Raw genomic sequence first — 14,909 nt, forward strand, 5'->3', positions numbered from 1 at the left:
GTTCCCCGCTCAGCCGGCTGAGCTCACCGAGCCCAGGCGGCCGGGGGATACCGCCCCGAACGGGAACGCGCCGGGCCGGTTCCGATCCCTCCTCCAGGTCCTTGCCGCGGCCCTGCGGGTAGGGACGGGGCAGGTGCCCGGGAAAGCCCTGCCCGGGTGCCCTGCGCCTCGGGGCCCGCCGCAGCCGCCGCGCCCTCCCCGGCCGCCGGCTCTCCGTCAGCAGCGGCAGCAGGCAGCGCTCGTTGCCGGCTCGGGGGCTCTACTTGCTTCGGCAGGGCGGCCGTGCTGCACGGCCCCTGTGCGGGCCGCGGGCTCTAGGCGCTCTTGCTATGGCGGGTGCAGGTGTGATGGTCTGGCCTCCAGACGGGCCGTGGTGGGCCGACACCTTCCCTGCCATGTGCTTCAGGGGTGCGAGCCATAGTGCAGCACTAAAAAGAAAATAAGTATCACTGCCTAGGACTTTGTCCACCGCTGCTGCTCTCGTACCTCACCAGGAATGATGAACACAGCATGACTAGGGCCTTCCTGGGGGTACTTTGGCAGTTTGGGCTGTTGCCTCTTGTGAGAACCTACATTTGGTAACAGACTTTTGTGTGCTGCAAAGCAATCTGGTGTTAATGCCGTTGTTACAAATTTTAATACAAAATTTCTTCCCTTTCTGCTGTGAGACAGCATATTTGACAGGTGTGTGGCAAAATACCTAGAATTCAGAGTTTTGGATGTGAATCGCTTTATTGGCTCACATCAGTGGCTTTGAATATGTAACACCTACCTCAAGTTTATGCTATTGGCTTGGTTTTTTACAGACCGTGTAGACAATAACTACATATTATGGCTGAAATAATGAAGTTTTATTAACATTGCTTAGAAGCCTGTTGGTGAGGCGGCAGAGGCCTACTGCATTGCCGTTAACACGGCCCCCCATGGGCGTGTGCCCTGCTAGTGGCTGTGTGTGCAAGTATGGGCCGGGCAGGCCTGTGCCCTGGCTCCCCGCGCCCCAGCTCCCGCACCCCGGCTCCCCGTGCCCCAGCTGCTCACACGCCAGCTCCCTGCACCCTGGCTCCCTGCACCCCAGCACCCTGGCCTGCACTGGGGACCAGGCCCATGTGCTTCCAGTTAACCAGAAGAGCAGCAAACTGCTCTGCTGCCTACTGTGACAATTGGCAAGTCTGACAAGTTTATGGAATTTGAATATAATAAATTGATTTGGTAATTTATATATAAACAAATGGATTTGTGGTCTGCACCAATTTTAATGTTTAAGAAGGGCCATGAAATTTAGCTCACACAAGTCTAGGGCTCATCCTGCAAGTGACTTGTAGAATCAGGCCGTAATATTTGTAACACCCTATTTCTTCCCAATTAACTAGTAAACTGATTTGACTTAAAAAGTGAAAACTACAGTCTGTTTTCTTACAATGCGTTTCTGTGGTCAGCTTGCACAATAGTATAAAGAAGATGGCAGCTGCTGCTACTACTTCGGTAGTAATATCTGAAATGTTAATTGATTTCACAGTTTATACGTGGCATAAAGGTCCTTGTGCATGCTGCCTTTCAGGCAGATTTACTTGTTTGCCTTCCAGCCAGGTGCCCCTGACATCTCCATGGCAGAAAAAGTCTGTCACCCTAAGTATTTGACTTTCAAAAACTAAAATGAAGAGAATTTTAAGTATCATTTACAAGTGGTGCCAGGCTGATAGCTTTTCTCCAATGGCTTTTTAGTTCAAACACAAAATGACAGGCAATTGCAATGCAAGTGTCCCTACAATGTCCCTTTTGCTTTGTGAGGGTTTGGTAGGTTTTTTAGCATGTTGACCGTACGTCTTAGATCTCAGAATTTAGTCCTTAAGTGATTTCAAGAGCATTTCAAGACTCTGCAGGTAAAGCTGTTTCACTTAGCTTCTGGGGAGGCAACGGGTGGTTTTATGTTACTCCAGCATTTCCAGAGGTCAAAGATGATTTTGCAGGTGGATTGACACCATAAAAAATAAGGTGAATTTAGATTCAATTTTTCTATGTCAGACTAAATGATGCCCTTTATGTCCACTCCCAGTTTTGTTTGTTGGTTTTTTAACTCAATAACAGAAAGTTTTCTTCCTGGCTAGTGAAATATCCTTAGCTTAAGCAAGAAGGGTAAGATACAGATTCCATATTTCCAATCCTAAGTTTCTCTTTCAGACTAATAGCTTTACAACTTTGGGCAAAAACTTAATACTGTCTATTATATCAGTTGCTTTTCCAGGTTTTCACCTTAAAATTTCCTGTTTCATATTATCCACAAGACCAGAGCAGAAGCCTGCATTTCTTGTTTCAGAATACTTGTATTTTCCTTTTTATCACTGTTTAGAATGCAATGGTACTTTTCTTTAACTGCTATGTTTACATTCAGTATTAAAAAAAGACAGCTTACAACTAAACTTCCCCTTTTCAGATGCTTCTATTACTATTCTCTAAATATTTTCTTGGGGAAAAAAGAAAAATCAATTTCCTTTCCTGGTTATTAAAATAAGCCTCATATTATATTTTGGACTAAAAGCTCTAGGATTGCTTTTAGAAAGATGAGATTTATTAAAAGAAAGGGATCTCTTATGATACAAGATTAAGGACTTTGCTAGGGAGAAATCTATAACCAGACTCAAAATACATCTTAACTACTATTGAGGTCAAGTAAAAATTAAAATCTAGGAGATTTTGAATGAAAAATGTCTCTCGTTCTAGTAGACAGACAAATATATAACAGATGCAAACAAACTTGCATCAACATCTGTAGGCTCTAAATTACACGTTTCTTCTGTTAAGATAGCTTCTGGCCCAATAGCATGTTAAAACCTACATTTGTCATGCGATGCACTGTATCGAAGCACTGTAGCCTTGTGGCACCTGACCATATGGTAGACTCTGGAGTTCTGATTTATAGCCAAGGCTCAACCCACAGGCGGATGGGGGAGTTAAAATACACCTAATTCTCGCTCTGGATGCCTGGATCTAATCTGCAATTTGCCACACCATCCCCAGCTAACTTTGGGGGGCTGCATTAAACCCCATCTTGTGCCTGTGCTTGCAGCACTGCTTGGAAGTGGCACTGGTCTGCATCTGGGCTGAAGGGCACTCGTGCAGCAGCAGCGGCTGAGACCTCCCTGTTACTCGGTGGCTGGGTTATTCCCAGGATATGGGGGGTTCAGGTTTGCTCCTTTGCAATCACCAAACCTTCATTTCCTACCTCCTGTGATGCACACAGCTGGAAGGATATTCTGGTAGATGGTGCTTTGCTTCTGCCCTTGTCATCCTGCATTGAAGAGAGGAAGGAGGGGGAGAGCCCAGACCCTGCCAGCAGCAGTGTGAGCTGGTCCCTTCTGCTGAGCAGCGCTTGAGATCTGTGGTGAAACCACCATTCTTTGAGACTGGGTGTCACCAACAAGTGACCCCTGTGCTACATGGAAAGGTTTGCTGCTCCCTGGAAGGTGGAGCCTGGGTGGTCACCCAAAAGTAAACAAACCGAGGATGGATTACTTGTTTTTTAGCTTTCATCTTTTAAAACTGAAAAAATTAAAATGTGTGCCAATTCTGCCAGACTTTTGAAGCACTGCTTGGCAATTCTTGTCCAGAATATTCTGCAGAAGCAAGACAGTTCGCATTTTCCACTGGGATTAGCTCAGGAAAAGAGCATGGACTTGTCAGTGATAGCAAAACTACAGAGAAAGAAAATGTGTGCAGACATATTCTAACTCCTAAGCCTTGAAGTGTAAGCTATGGTCTGATGAGAGAGGTCTTACTATTTAATAAATATGATTTACAAGTTGGTTTTAAATCTGGTGGGTAGTGAAATGGCTTTTACTCTACTCATTAGAGGTTAATGAAGAATGTACTTGCATAAATGTATGAATAGCTGCTTAATTTAGGAAGCAAGAGGACATTTAATCTGCAAATTGTCCAACTCCATGATAATTTTGTGGCAATGCCAATGTTGCAACATAAAAATTAGAGCTATTTTTCCATTGGAGAAGATTAATCCCTGGATCCATTGTTGGTCTTTTCTAGGGTCTGTTTACACTGTGAAAACTGCCAAGCATGATTGTTCAGGATTTCCTCCTAGTTATTGAGAAGCTGTCAGCTAGTTTTGGACCAGCAACCACTGGCCACCATAGACTTGGAGTGGACGGTCACAGAGGTGAGCAGAGAGGGGCATGGCACGGGGAGAGTCCCTCCCGCTGCTCCAGTCTGTGGGGGATGCTTCCCTCCTTCGGTGGGTACCTCTTTCAGCGGTCCCTGTTGCTGCCTTTGCAGGCTGGGTGTACACTCAGCAGCTAGCAACCAGTTTTATATCACTGTTGCTCCGGATACAGCACAACCAAAATAACCAGCACCTTGCTCAGAACAAAGCCAGTTTTGCACACAGTTTAAATTAAGCGCAGGCTACAACAAACTATAGTTAAAACCTGCATGGGGCAAGTGTAACCCATAAATATATCTATATATATGCCCATGTAGAGCATACACATGTTTGAAAATGGTGCTGAACTAGATTTATGGTCGGAAAGTGAGAAATCTGTTGAAACCCATTCCCAACTACAGATTTTTTCATCAGTATTGAGCTGTCTTACATGGCCTTTTCTCCCTGTTAGAGCTGGCTTTGAAGATCGTCTTTCAGAGAAATGAGACAAAGAAGAGGAAAAGATGAGTGCCTAAGAAGCAGACAAAACCCAAGATAAACAGATATAGCCTCAGGGCAGGGAGAATGCAAGAATATAATGTTAGGGCACTCTCTGTGGGGCAGACAACATTCAGGTCACAACTGCTGTGTAATCCGTGCTTGTGCCTTCAGCAGACACTGCCCACAGCTACGGAACATCTCCCTAACAGGCAGTTTCCCCTACATTTAAAAAATGTGTTGGACAAAGGCTGATGGCTACACAGAAGTTGGTAACTCTCGTTACCCATCTGCAGAAGAGAATCTCTAACTACAAGGTGAACATTTGCAGTGCCCAAGTAGCATGAAGAGTGAGAAACTGTAGTAACTCTCAGGATGTTAAATGCTGGAAAAAACAGAAAACGGTAACGTCTTGAACAGCAAGAGACTCAGATTTTTATTAATCTGTAGAAGAGATGCTGAGTTCAGATACAACACAAAGCCAGGAGGATTTGACAGGGCTTAAAAATTCTTTTTTTTCTGGCTGTTGATAAGCCAGAGCAAATTAACCATTATCCAAAGAAATCATGGTTAGCTAGCAAGGATTGTGGGCTTAAAATGGTTCCTTAAGGGTGGGCAATACAGTCAATACCCCAGCTTTTCCACATACACTGAGTGGTATTAGCATAATGCTGTGCTGCAGAGGTCACAGCTCCTATGAACAGTATCTCTGAAAACGGCAGCAGCACAGAGCTTCCCACCCTGGTGCTGGGGCAGTTTGGCCTCCTCCTGCCTCGGCTGGGACAGCCACAGCCCTTGGTCTCCAGGCGTCGGCACAGGCAGCAGCCGCAGTGGCCAGGCAGCACTGTGCCAGCAGCTCTGTCCCCACCGCAGGCAGCCGCAGCTGACCTGCTGGGGTGGGCAGCGGGGTCCCCTGCCTCAGCTGCAGGCACAGAGCAGCCCTCCCTGTGTGTTTGCTGTAGCCAAAGGCACTCTGCTGTGGAAAGGCTTCATGGCTGCCCTTCGTGTTGTGTCTCAACAGCCTTTTGGGCCCCAAGCACCAGCTGGAAAGATGAGCAGAGGTGGCTGCAATGCCATAACTTATGCTGGCACTAAGGACCCTGCCTGGGAGAGCCCCTGCGATGGGGACAGCCCCCACCCTGGGGCTTGCCTGAAGCCCATGGGAGGTGGCCCCCAGCTTGCTGCACCACCAGTATCTCATGGCTGATTTTCTGAGCACATCCCCTCTGATGTGCTGTGTGTAGGCAGGGGCTGCAATCACCTTGCTCAGGCCAGCTGGCCAGACTATTCTAGCAGGTGTCCCCCACCTCCGAGGCCCAAGCTGCTGTGCCCTGCTGGGGGCCTTTCCCAGCCAGCTGCAGGCTGAGGGACAGGCAGCTGCAGGCACAGCATTGCCGCAGCGTCCAGGGGATGTGTGCAGCGAGAGCCGCGAGCAGGATGAGGCCCAACGTGGCTGCGGCCCTGCGTGCTGGAGGGCCGCCTCCACAGCTGGTAGGAAGAGCCTGGCCGCCCCTCCAGGGACCCATGCCTTCCCTGTGGTGAGGCACGCTGGGATGAGGCCTTGTGGGGTGTGAGTGGCCGCGGCTGAGCAGGAGAGGTGGTCTCCAGAGCCTGTGCGTGCCCTGGAGCAGCGCTGGGTTCAGCCATGCCTGCGTTGCCAGCCCCGGCAGCAGCACCCGCTCAACAAGGGCCGGGCATGGTGGCCACCCCCCTCCTCCCAGGGCATCCTGTGGGCACTGTGCTCACTTCTATGGCAGGAACGCTCTTTTTCCCAAATAAGAGCAAAGAGAAGAACCTGTGCATCTGTAAAACACTGAGTCCTCACAGAGGAATGGCAGAAAATAAAGGCGAGGTGTTCCTCATTGAAGGGGTACCTGACACAGGACACCCAGATCTCCAGATCCAGGCAGTGCCCCTCCAGCAGCATGGTGCGTACTCAGCAGCCCCGGTGCCTTCACGGTGCGACTTTCCACGCAGTGCTCTGGCTTCTCATCTGCTGCTGAGGTTTGGTGCAGCCCCTGGTTACATCAGTACTGGACACAGACTTCTGGCCAGAGTGATCTGGTGATGGTCAGGCCTTCTGTTTTCACAAACAGCTGATGCAGCCTGCTTTTGGATCTGAAGGGAACATGGATCTTACTCAGACCAGAAGAGCAGTTTTCCTGCCACAGGGAGAGCACGTGCACCTTGGGCGCTCTCACACCTACACATGCACTATAGAGTGAGGTCCCAAGCATATTATCAGTAAGAAAAAACGGTTTTGCTCAAAATATGCACATATACAAACTGTCTCTTCTCCAGGCTGAACAATCCTAATTCCCTCAGCCTGTCTTCATTGGAGATGTGCTTCAGCCCTCAGATCATCTGTGGCCTCCTCTGGACCCGCTCCAATAGGTCCGTATCTTTCATGTGCTGGGGATCCCAGAGCTGGACGTGGTGCTCCAGGGGCGGGAGGGGGCATCTCACCAGAGCAGAGCAGGAGAATCACCTCCTTGGATCTGCTGGCTACGCTGCTGGTAACGCAGCCCCAGACACAGTTAGCTTTCTGGGCTGCAAGTGCACAGTGCCAGCTCACACAGTCCTGTTTTGTTCCACGCTAAGATACCCTCAAAGGAAATTGCTTATAGCACCTACACTAGCCACACAGAGCCCCACTGAACAGTTGTCTGGTGGCTGGTCAGTATTGTGAATGTACCACACCATGTATGCCAGCAAAACAAGTAGTTAAGGGTAAAACACTCTGGTGGAAGGTGTGTGAGCGTGCAGGCAGGAGCTGTGTGAGGAACCGCACACACCTGATAAATGAGTTCCTCAGCAGGACAGAATGCAGAAAGCCAGACCAGAACCTGGGTGTTCCCAGCCTCACAAACTCAATCCTCTGCCTGTATCACCAGCAAGTTACACAACAGGACCACATGCATATTGCAACATGTAAGGCTAATGGATTTTCCCATGAGCACTACAGTCTCTTCCGCTTACTAACACCTTCCAAATGCTGGGCCAGAAACCCCTCAGTCAGCTTCCTCCTCAAGCATTAGCCACCTGCGTGATTAACATCCAGTACAACAAAGCTCATCAGCCTAGGACATAGAAAAATGTCTGTTTTGTTCCAGTAACATGCCATATGTATGGGGTTTTTTCCTTCCTTCTCCTGATATTTATTCAAGTATATGAGGATTATTTCTGAATTATTCATTGTACAATATCTGATTAGGCTGTGGCTGTGCTGGTTCCCACTGCTTAATAAATGAGCTGTTAGCCTTTTGCAGATGGTGCTATCAACAGCTATTTGAATGCTATATGTTCACCTGCATTTATGCAGCACTGCGAGCAAAAGGATGGAGCTGAACCTAAACACAGGGCAGGAAGCAATGAAGTATATAAAAGAAATTGCTAGCATTGCTAGTTGTGATCATTTATGTATCTTTCTACACCAATATGTCCTGCAAGGTTTGGTCACTGCTTCCATTTCAGAGCCATGGCTCAGCTGCATGGGCAGAGGCAGATGTTGTCTGTGTGCTCCAGATCTTTCGCTTCTTAGTTTCTAACTTTAGGAGAAAGAAGTAAGACACTGTACTAGATAATCCAAGCTATGGACTGAGAAAGGCGTAACTGGCACAGGTGCACCCTTGCTTTGGGAAGGTCTTTGGCAGATGTTGGAAGACTTTATCTATTGAACTGGGAATGCTGCATAGCTCATGGAGCCAACGAGCTTGAGAAATTCAACCCAGGATACAAAGCATGCTCATACATGCCTGCTTGGCAGGGCTCCTGCTGGTGCCCTTAGGACCAGCCAGGCAGCCTGGCACCGAAACAGCTGGGGACCGGGCACCCAGAGGTGATGCCCTGCAACAAGCAGCCACCCGCTGTCACTGGTAGCAAGGCATACCTGCACCTCTGTAGGAAAGTTCAACCAGGCATTTGGTACTGGCAGCAGCAGTGCTTTTACTTCTGTCTTTCCACAGCCCACCCTGTAAAATGGAATAAGCACATAATAAAATAGGGATAAAGGGGAATCCAAAACATCCAGAGCTGGACTCTGAGCAAGTCATCAGAAGAACTAAGTTGAAAACCCTAGCAGCCAATTAAAAAACCTTTGCAGCTGGAAAAAGCTCAGTTAGGTGCAGCGTTGTTTCCAGCAGGAGTGATTTTTCTGCTCCTTTTCCTCTGTTTACCTCGGGGAACACTGTCCTCACGGAGGAGGACATCAGTAGCAGCTCAGCCTGTCTGTGGTTGCTGATTTCGAGCTGCCCGTGATGTTCTTTTTCAACAATCGAAGCAAAAATAAAAATAAAGGTGGCTTGCTGATTCACAGCCAGCACAGCCTGGGAGTCTTTCAAGCAATCTCAGACTTTCGGTGCTGGTACTTGGTATCTCCTGCTGGAGGAAGGACATTGGATTCATCACCACCAAAGGCTACAGAAGATGAGTCAAGATTATACAAATTCCATTTAGCTTGTGTAACAACACTACTTTCTTTGTTGAAAACTTCCTTTGCTGCTGCCACAAAAATACCTGCTGAACAAAACCCTAAATGCATCGATTAGCAAACTGCGACCTGTTTTTGGGTATTTGTGTGGTCTGGGCTGCAAGGGAGTGTGGCAGCAGTGGGGAAGGGGCAGGCCGGAGGGGGCTGGCGTTGAGGAAAGCAAACAAACTCAAGTGTCAGAAAAGCTTCTTGGCAGAGAAGTGTATTAGGTTGTGTGAAAAGCCTTCTAGGAATGGTAATAGACACCCAGACCCTGTGATGAGTCAAATCAAAAAATAACTTTGATCACAGCTTTTCATAAGACATAAGAGAAATGCATGTATAGTTTTGCATTTGAGTATTAATCTGTATATACTGATGTAAACCCTTGGATTAAATCCCGAATATTTAAAATATTGGCAAGCTCATTTATGTTAAAGAGTTAATAATAATAACAAATAATCCCCAAACCCCTTAACAAGCAAGCTTTGCTCTTATATACGTAATTTTCCCTAGTGATCATTTTAGGAAAATATGATTTTACAAATGGCTAGGAGACATCTAAATTCCTCAAAATGCTATACTGACTGTTGAGAGGTCCACTTAGTTCACTGCCTGCGGCTCGGCTCAAGGGGGGAAAACGATCCCTTCCTAGAAAAGACAGGTGATATAATCACCATCTCCATTTTTTTAAGACTGCAAATATTGCTGCCTCTATGGTGATTTTTCCACCGAACACTATTTAATAACAACTGAGCTAGCTTCTGTACTAACAGCTGCCTGAGAAATAAATCAAGAATGAGCATAAGCTGCAGAGTTTCAGCAACATCTGCTTCTGTCCCAAGAATTACTGACAGCAGGAGGGTGCAGCGAAAAACCGACAGTCTCTACACAGTTGCCACTTACGTCAATGGTGAACTCACTACTGAAAATAATTAACTTTTCAGTACTGTGTAAATGATTACTGTAAATCATTTTTACATTTTAAAAAAAAGCAAGGTGTAAATGTTTACTGGGCTTTGGCATTACCCACATATGCACACTCTGTCCTAGATAACTTTGTGTGTATTAGCATGGCAAAAGGGAGGAAAGTTGTTCTGTACTGGAACCACCTGCTCCCTGCCTGGTGAGCATGCTACTGCCCTACAAAAGCCTTAAAAATACCCAACAATCTAAACCACTAAAAATGCTTTAGAACACATCTGGGGTAGGGAAACGCTTCTGCTCACACAAGGCATCACCTTGTGGCATGCCCCACTGCTAACCCGAAGTGCCTGGTGCTGGAAACACACCTCTGCAGTTTGACAAAGGGAGGCAGGAGATGCAGGAGGATCAAGCACTACAGAAAAGGGAGGGGAGGAACCAGGGGAGGAACCAGGGCAGCATCCAGCCCAGCCACGGACCCAGCTGCAAGGGTTTCCAAATTCAGCAGCAGCCTGTGCTCATGGCTGTATAAGCCTTCCTCAAGACAGATAAGCAGTCTGCTGGCTTTCCCCTCTTTTGTACAAAAGGGCAGGTGGTGAGGCTCTTTTGGTTTGTTTCATGTGAAAGAAACAGATGCAGGATAGTTATCTCATGGGAAGGGGTCCCCTGGTGACAGAGAATTATTCCCCTGGGATGCAAGGTGTGCTGGCAGCACACCCCCAGCTCCAGCTGCTCTGGCCTGGTCACCTCCCCGTAAAATCAGCGTGTTTTTCTCATGCAGCGTGATGGCTAACCATTATCCACAGGTAAGACAACCATTGCTGTCACTGGTGACAATACTTGGGTCTGACTGCACCTGCTGCAGCCTTGATTAGATTGTGTTTAATGGCAGGCTGCTCAGGGAGATTACAAGCACGTCGTGGGCACTGGCTCCTCCAGCATCTGCACACATTGCCTACGAGGGCTAATCCACCATTTCAGACCTGGGGTATCTTGCCACTTTGTCCCTTCACCTCTCAAAAACCTCTGCCTCAGAAATTATGCTCCCATGCAGCTGCTGCTCCCTCACTGATGCCTGCCTACACCAGGGGCTCAGCATCTGTGGCTTTGTTCCAGCCTGGACCTCACCATGCTGCCATGCCACCCCTCCGTATCACCTCCATCACATGCCCACTGGCATGTCCCAAGGTGGCCGATGTGACCCAGCGGTGGGCAGGTCATGCCGTTGCCCTTGGGGCAGCAACCTTGAGGAAACTCTCCAGGTTTTGGCTGCACAGAAAGACCTTTTCATAGGATTTTAGTGGAACTGAAGTTCTCTGCAGAAGAACGTTGACACCTGGCGGCTGCTCCAGCCAACTGCTCAGGTGGCGGCCTGCAGCCCTGCCGAGGGCTTCCAGCCAGCCAAAGGAATGTTAACAGGGAACTGAACAATTAAACAATTAGAGAAACAAGTACAGATTTACTCGCATTAACTATGTGCTATCCTGTACGCATGTGTGTGACAGAAGGGGTGTGTGTGTACACACTTGAAGGACCACCAGAACCAGAGCTTCTGTTAATGAGCCTCGACGGACCTGTCCCCAGCCTCAACAGGCACAATGTGTTCAACAAGCATGCACGCACTAAAAGCAGCCCTGTAGGCAAGGGCAGGTGGAGAAGCAGAGCAAGAGCTTCCCAGGGTCCCATCACCTGGGTGAGCCCTGCACCTCTGTGTGCAGTTACACATGCACAAGAGAGTTACACACGCAACAGACCTTTGCTTGCTTCCTCCCAGATCTGGCCTACAGGGTCCAAGGGAAGAGGTTTCACCGCAACATCCCTGGTGTCAGGGAGAGGCACGGAGTGGCACCAGGCTGTAGCAACCTCTCCACAGCATCGCAGCAGAACCCGTGGCAGAGGATGGAGCTTCCTCTGGCACGGCTCTTGCCTTGGGTCCCACTCTTGCAGCTGGTGGCACATCGCAATCACTGTGAGCCTGGTGAATACTTTGAAGGAAGTATATAAAGCCAAAAAAGCCACTCCTGTTGAAATCATACCGAAAATTAAATAGCTGAATAAAAACTTAAGTTTGCTATGAAAGCACACAGTATGAGATAGTCTACTGAACTCCCACCCTAAAGGTTCAACAGGCATCCAGTGTTTACACTCACAGTAAAGCAAGGTTTAAAAAAACCAAACATCGGGAGGCAGTTGTAGAAGTAGCTGTTGGGGTGCAGCAGGGTCAGGGCTGGCCACACCGGGGGCTCAAGCCAGAGGGGATGTGTGGGGGACCCCAGCATGGGCACTGCCCTCACCCGCAGGCACAATCCCACCTCCGACCCTGGCAGGCAGAGCCAGGGCTGGCAGCAGGGTCCACTTCAGAGCCCCTTACAATTTCAGGAGAGAAAATAACCTCAGAGTCTTATTTTTACCATTCTGTCCATTAAAGATGGATAAAAATTATTCAGTAAGTGAGCTGTGGACTTGTGATAAAAACAGAATGGTAAACAGCAAAACCTGATCTGAACCCTGTTTAGTCTGTCATTCCCATGAGCCAGGCTCAAAAGCCACAGCACAATCTCTGCAGGCAGAGAAACTGTGACCCAATTCTGAAAGCCTTTCCCCACCCTCCCTTCTGCGGGAACAAAACAATTATACAAGCCCAACGTGTGAGAAATGGCTTGGCTTCAGATAAGGCAAAAATTTACATTTTGTACTGCATGCACACAAATAATAATCTAGGTAGCAAAGTCAACTGCTGAGCATCATCTCTCTACTCACTATGGTTTTTTTACTTCTTCTTAGAGCTGTCCAAAAATGTCTGTCTTACAGAATTAAAACCAACTCCAGTTTTTAATACATCAAAATTCTAATTATACCTTTTGTACCTTATATGCACACCATAGTTTGAACATCTTCAGATCTGGCAGGCAGATGGAGTTTAACAGGAACTATTACATCAACAGATGCTACTACCTAGTTATCTTTGCTCAGCCTGGGAATAAATTGAGGGGTAAGGCAAGAAAACATGTTTTCTTACAGAGCCACCATCTGCTAATTTGAGAAGCTGCTGTCACTGATGACTCAGTATCACTTGTATATGTGGAAATATTACTAATATCATTCTCAAGGCAGCTATTATTATACGTTAACTTTATTAGAACTATTGACTAGCACCAAGATGATAGCAGTAAGAAAATATTTCAACTAATGAGTCTAAAAGGAAAATAAATAGAATGAGTTGAGAAAGGGCAGTTATTTCTCTTGGGAACCTTTAGATAACAAACCTGTTTTTCATTCTTTTTTATCATATTCTGTTCAGATAGGGAAATGTTTGTTGCTTGACACCAGACAGAGCTTTTCCACTTGTGGAAACTTACAGTCTTCACACACAAACACAAGTTTTGTTTATCAGAGTTTATAAAGAAAAGAACTGCCAGCAGCAGAGACAAAGAGTCACAATTATTTGTTTTATAAAACAAGCTAATGGAAGACCACGAGGTATAAAGGTGTTCCAGCATGCATGGGGCACCAGGGGCCTGCTCAGCACATGCCTCATCTCATCGGGATTACAGAAGGTAAAAATAAGCTGATGGGAAGATGACAACTGAGCAGAGGGTAAAAACCCCTCATTCTTCACAGCCGCTAAACAAGTAAAAATGACCCTGTACACCAGGAGGGCTTGCATGACTTGAATTCTATCATACATACACATATAACCAAACCACAAGCCAATCCTGATTTTACCCCGGCAGACAGACAACAAATTAGCCTTAGCTAATTATTATTTATTTATTAATTAGCACCGCTTTTCCTTCCCACTGCCCAGTGCACTGCACCTCTGCACACCAAGTACCTGCACTACTCTTCCCATCTCACTGGCTGGATTTGGTCTTGTTTCCTTGCCCCAGGAAAGTACCAGAAGACTTGATGTTTTACAACCAAAAGCAAAGATACATTTGTGTCCCAAGCAGTTACTACCCTACCACCCACAAAGAACCAGGTACGCTCAAACAGCGTGCCTGCACACCCTTAAATTTTCCTAAAGATCATTAATATTTTCTTACGTATGAAAGTCAGATGCACCCCTTAGACCCCTCAGGAGCTGTCAGACCAGTCTGTCTTGTCAAGCTGTGTCAGCTGGCATGAGGAGACAGCCACATCCTCTGCTCTTCAGATTTTGCCAGCTCTGCAGTTTCTCTCAAGTAGCTTCACCTGACACGAGCACCTGCTGCCCTGCCCTCTTTCATTCTTCACAAAAGGGATCTCCTGCATTTCGGGTGGCATGCCTACAAGCAGAATTTGACCCAGCATTTCTTTTTCACTTCTGTTTTCACCTTTCCCTTCACATCTCACTCTATCCTCTCAGTCTTGCACCCTTCAGCCTACTCCCCACAACACATTCTCACCCTGAACCCGCAGTAGGGTCAGCAAGTCCCGCCTGGCTGGGAACCATGCCCTACAGAGAACAGGCAGGTTTGGGGAGGGGCTGAGCTCCCTTGCAGCCTGCTATCGGCAACAGGTGCCAAAAAATATGGATTTAGTATCACAGCTGGTGAAGGAGACCCTTACAGGTCTGTCCCTTTGGTCAGCAGCTGTATACTTCTGTTCACCCACTAGAGAGCATGTGGCTGCACAAAACCCACACAGCAACAAATTCAGTCTCATAAAAGATCATATTTTTCCAGAGACATGCAACACCGTGTATTCTATGAAAAGAAAGGGACTGTTACAAACCCACACACCAAAAGCACCTCTTGTTTTAGTGGCTACACAATTTCCTAGGACATCTGGTCCCGTCTCAAGTGGATGCAGGTACCCTGACTCCCAGGCCTGAAATTTTGCACCAGGATCTTGCTGATATTCTTAGAGACAGTGACAGAACACGGA

This window comes from Falco peregrinus, chromosome W, assembly GCF_023634155.1.
Source record: "Falco peregrinus isolate bFalPer1 chromosome W, bFalPer1.pri, whole genome shotgun sequence".
Classification (NCBI taxonomy): domain Eukaryota; kingdom Metazoa; phylum Chordata; class Aves; order Falconiformes; family Falconidae; genus Falco; species Falco peregrinus.